The following is a 4,981-nucleotide window of genomic DNA, read 5'->3' as shown; positions in this document are numbered from 1 at the left end:
AGTTAATCTCCAGTGAACGCACCGTAAAGTATGTATTAATTTGGGATTTAATGATACCTATTTTGTTCATATTGCGGACAGTCAGTTTGGGGGAATTTCTAGCGCTTTCCGGGCTGCCGGCCTACAGTGCACCGCTTGGAAGGTTAAGATAGGATACCAGTCGCTGCGCCATCTAACGGCGCACAAGCTCGTTTTTCCCCAAGACTGCTCAGTTGGGAGCGAAACGGCTGAGGGGACGCCCCTCGGCGGGAGCGTATGACAAGAAAAACCGATAGGTACCTAGGTCCGGCTTTGGTTGATTCTTGGTAGGCACTTAGTTTTAACCTCCTACCATCAAACAAACTGCATATCAGTATGCAACGGATGGCGACGGATGCGTAAGACCAGTCATTTATTGCGTTCTGTCGAATATGCGCGATCTCTGGAAGGTAGACTGTCCCGCCTGACAGGCATGCATTGCGGTACGGTCTATCCGACGCTCCGCAGGATTCCGCGTCTATGCCGAACGAATGCCTATAGGTATGTACTCATACAAGGACAATAAACCGATGGAGATGCTTTTTAAGTGCTGGGCACGGGCTGGATAATTGTGCAGGAAGTGGAACGAACACAGGAGTGGCGTGGCGATGGTAAACGGCGCAGTCACTATAGTCACTCTACACATTATCCTATGCACTATGCAGGGCAGTTCCTTTTCAGTTCCAGCACATATTTCTGATCCATTTTAACTTTATCGTCCCGGGTGCAAGAAAGCAGTGATAATACCTATGCATGCATGCTTAACTTAACCCTCGCCGACACAGGGGGGGGGGGGGGGCGGGGGCAGGGTTGTGCTTGACTCATGAGTCGAGTCAGAAATTTGACTCAACTCTGACTCAAATGAGTCAGATTTGAGTCGAGTCAGATAAAATGTTGAGCTGTTGAGTTGAGTAAGAGTTGAGTCGGACAAAATATTAAGGCGTTGAGTTGAGTCAGAGTTGAGTCAGTAAAATAACTTTTGACATTGAGTTGAACCAAACATTTAGGAATTAGGAACATGAGTCAGCTGATTCAACTTGGTCAAAGGTTGACCTCAGGTCACGTGAACTCGAGGTCATCATGTATATCATTCGATGCGCCTTGACGAGCTGAACACAATGAGACCATCCGCGCGGCTGTATCTTGTTCCTGTAAGGAGTTATTGGCAGAAAAAAACTTTGGTGACCTTTGATGAAGTCGCATGGCCTTACAGCTGCCCAACAGCAAAAAAGGCCTCAATGTAGTGAAGTTGAAGTTTGATCGTAGTCATGTATGGTATATGGGGCCATTCTGACGCGTTTAAGTGGAAAAACAGGGAGTTGATTTTTCCCCCATTGACTTACCTATGGGGAGGTCGAGAAATTGACCTGACCTTAGGTCATCGATATCAAAATTCCGAGATATACAAATAGTAGTTACCAATGACCTAATAGCATCCTCCGACTTTCAAAGGATTCCGTCATCTACTGTAGCTCTGACACGGTGACAAAGTTGCCAAAAAGTTTCTTGAGGTTGGGTCATTCAAAGTGACCTGGTGACCTGACCTTAAAAGTTAAGAGGTTCAAACTTGCACACCATGTGTAAAATTGATGATGAAATAGTCGTACCAAATTTCGCGGCGTTTCCGCTATTCGCAAAAAAAAACTCAGGGGGCGGATATCCGCCCCCCGTCGGTGCGCGTGTTAAAACACAGGAGAAGGCCAGGCTCTGTACGACGGGCATCCCGGGCATGTCTCTGCACTGGTCGTGCTCGATGATGCACTGCAGCGCCCAGCGCTGCGCCGCACGAGCCAGCTCCTGGTCCCACGTCAGAGCGCCCATGTTGGCCGCCTGCGGCAGCGCCCCGCCGAGGGTCCGCGACTCCTTTCCGGCGGCGACGTGGTCTCTCCACTTGTTGTGAAGGTGCAGGAGGCTTTCCACCTCCTCAGCTTTGATACCGGAGCCCGACATCGAGAGGCATTTTTCTCCGGGAGTTTCTTCGGGGTATTTGCATAGTAGGAGATCCACACTTCCCTTCGTTGCAGTAGTCTGTTGTGACCACAAAAAACAGCTGCGTGGCACATATGACAAACAGCCCAACAAACATTACTGCTTCCTACTAGTTGTCTGACCGGGTTATCCGATCACCTCGAACAACCCGCTCCAAGAAAACGTTCTGATGAAACTATAGGTCGGTCAAAATATTCCGTCCTGATATAGCAGTTATCTATGGAAGCGAAGCGACGAAGCGACTAATTGATATAGAACGTCAACGACCACATTACAGCTTGCAAAACAGCACTGCGTTATTTAGATCCACAGCCAGCTATTACTTCAGCATTCAACTCAAACCCAACTTCAGCACGCAAAGCACTCGGCAATCCTAAACTTGGGCTAAGTACAAGTGCTGGCTGCAAGATTACTTTACTTATAGCTGGCTGGGCCAAAGGGTTGGGCCAGCCTGGGACAAGCTAAGGGCCGTGACGGGCCGAGACTAAAAAATGGCGCAGCTAAATTGACGTTTTCTGCAGGTTTTCTGGCCTTTGATTTCACAAAAGGAAAAAATCCGTCAGACCCACGGACATATAAACCAGTAAGCCTTTTGGGCGAAGAACGAGCGAGCGAGATAGTGAGCCCTGCACGTGCGGAAGGGCGAGAAGGTACTTCCAACGGGCTTGTGCAAAGCACCCTTCTAACCGGTCGCTAGCGGTGTGCCAAATTTGAACGCAATCGGCCCAGCCATTCCTGAGATCTGGAAGCGGCATTCTGCACGTGCGCACGTGCAAACGGGGTCCAAAATGACTTTTGCACGGCACCCTACTAACCGGTCCCCAACCGTGTACCAAATTTGAGCGCAATCGGCCCAGCCGTTCTCGAGATCTGGAAGCGCCCCCTGCACGTGCGCACGTGCAGTAGCACCCTAACCGCAACACATGGGAATGCATTGCCTAGTGGGTGCCTACCTGTATGCCAAGTTTCAGCGAAATCGCCCCAGTAATTACCGAGTTACTTAAATGGGAACAAATTTGGCACCTCTTCTTTTTGTGTTTTGCACGTGCAGTGGGGGTCACTCACATAGATCAAGAGTATCCGACCTTTGGTAGAAGGGATGCAGCTACCCTATAAAAATTACCGCAAGACAATCGCTCAAGCCGCTGCTGAGATATGGGCCTCTCAAAATCATTACTTTTGCGAAACTGCTTGAACACCCTTGACTTTTCACGTGGCACGTGCCACGACGGTCACTGAGATGTATCAAAAGTAGTCAATTACGGGGTAGAAGGGATGGGGCTACCCAGCAAAAAAGACCGCAGGCCAATCGGTCCAACGGTTGCTGAGATATAAGCCTCTCAAAAGCGTTACAGGCCGGGCCGGGCCGGGCCGGGCCGCTCATACTGAGATTTTTCCCTTATATTGAAAAGACTTCGCTTCGCTCGCTGCGCTCGCTCGCTCGTAATAAACTGGACCCGCAACCACCTCCATTCAGGTGAAGCCGACAAGGCGCCATTTTACGTTGCCAAAAAACCGTGCTCTGGAAGGTCATCGAGCCAATACAATTAGAATTGCGTCCAAACGGATGATCGGATCGAGTTGCTGGTGGTACCGTTCGACGGGTAATTCCTTGAGGCAGGTGATGATGGATGTCACATGTCACCCGGTGTCACATGGCGCGTGCCACGTGCCGACAAACTTACAAAGGGCAAAAACCTTTAAGTGACGCTTCAAATCAAACGAAGGTCGGCACAGGTGCCAAACTCACAGGTCACATGTCCCAGTGTTCGACCACTAACATATGGTATGCTCGGCATCAGGGCGTGCGGAATGCACGCGCTAGTGGCGAAAAACATGTTTTGAGGAGGCATCCTCCGATTCCGGAAAACCTTGACCTAGGCACACCAAATTTGGCACACTGACACTACTGGACACGCGTTTTAAGGTGCTGTACAAATAGGCGTGCTGGGGTACACGGTGCACGTGCTGTGCACGTGCAAACCTTTTGATGTTGCACTCTGTGTCACATATGCGGGTAGGGCGGGTAGCGCTGGCAAGCTCAAAGTGCCAAATTTACACAGGCCACCCAGAATGCATTCCAGCATAGTTATTGAGCATATCCATCTCCTGGTGGCCCCCAAAGGTGCGCTCTGCACGTGCAAAAAATTATCCGCGCCGGGCGGTGGGGATGCTTGGACACCCTATGTGGATTTATGTAAATATCTCGAAAATGGCGTTGTGTAGCGCCGCCGTTTATGGCACACCTTTTCATACATCTTTTTCACACATGCTGCGTAACTTTCAGACTTAGGTCACTCAAGGTTAGGTCAGCAGGTTACGTCCAAGTGACCTTACCTTAGGAAAAGTTATAGTGCCCGTCATAGCTACACAGACTGAACAATCGGTTTAAAACGTGCAGCGATTGATAAGAGCAACAGTATATACGTAGAGTACCTCTACCTAGGAATTTCAATCAGTGGCGGCGGAACACCTTCAATTAAAGGGGGGCACTGCCGACTTTTGGTCCCATTCTTTCCATGCAACGCCCATAGGGCGTTGCATGGAAAGGGCTATGTTAAAATGCCAAAATCAAAGGGGGGCACGGTGCCCCGGTGCCCTCTCGTTCCGCAGCCTATGATTTCAATATCACTTGCTTGCTCAATGCTCATTGCTCAGCTCGTATTGTAAGAGCACTGCGGCACAGCATAGATGCAGGCGCTTTGCTACTGCCATCTATGGGTGAAAGATGAAGATAATGGTTATTGCGGTACAGTATTACTGCAGGCGCAAACAACGTAGATAACAAAGATGCCTAATTATGCTGCGCTGGCCGGCGATTGAGGCGTAAATTTGCGTTACTGGGTAGCAAAAAGTTCGAAGCCCGAATTTGACAAAATAAATGATTTGCCGTGCTGGTGGTCTGAGGTCGCAAAATCAACAGAACCCTAGGTCAGTGATATTTAAATTTCGAGGTAGAGGTAGGTAGGTACTC

The sequence above is a fragment of the Amphibalanus amphitrite genome, unplaced genomic scaffold (assembly GCF_019059575.1).
Source record: "Amphibalanus amphitrite isolate SeventyFive unplaced genomic scaffold, NRLGWU_Aamphi_draft 001089F_arrow, whole genome shotgun sequence".
NCBI classification, from domain to species: domain Eukaryota; kingdom Metazoa; phylum Arthropoda; class Thecostraca; order Balanomorpha; family Balanidae; genus Amphibalanus; species Amphibalanus amphitrite.
Note: the sequence above shows the minus strand (reverse complement) of the source record.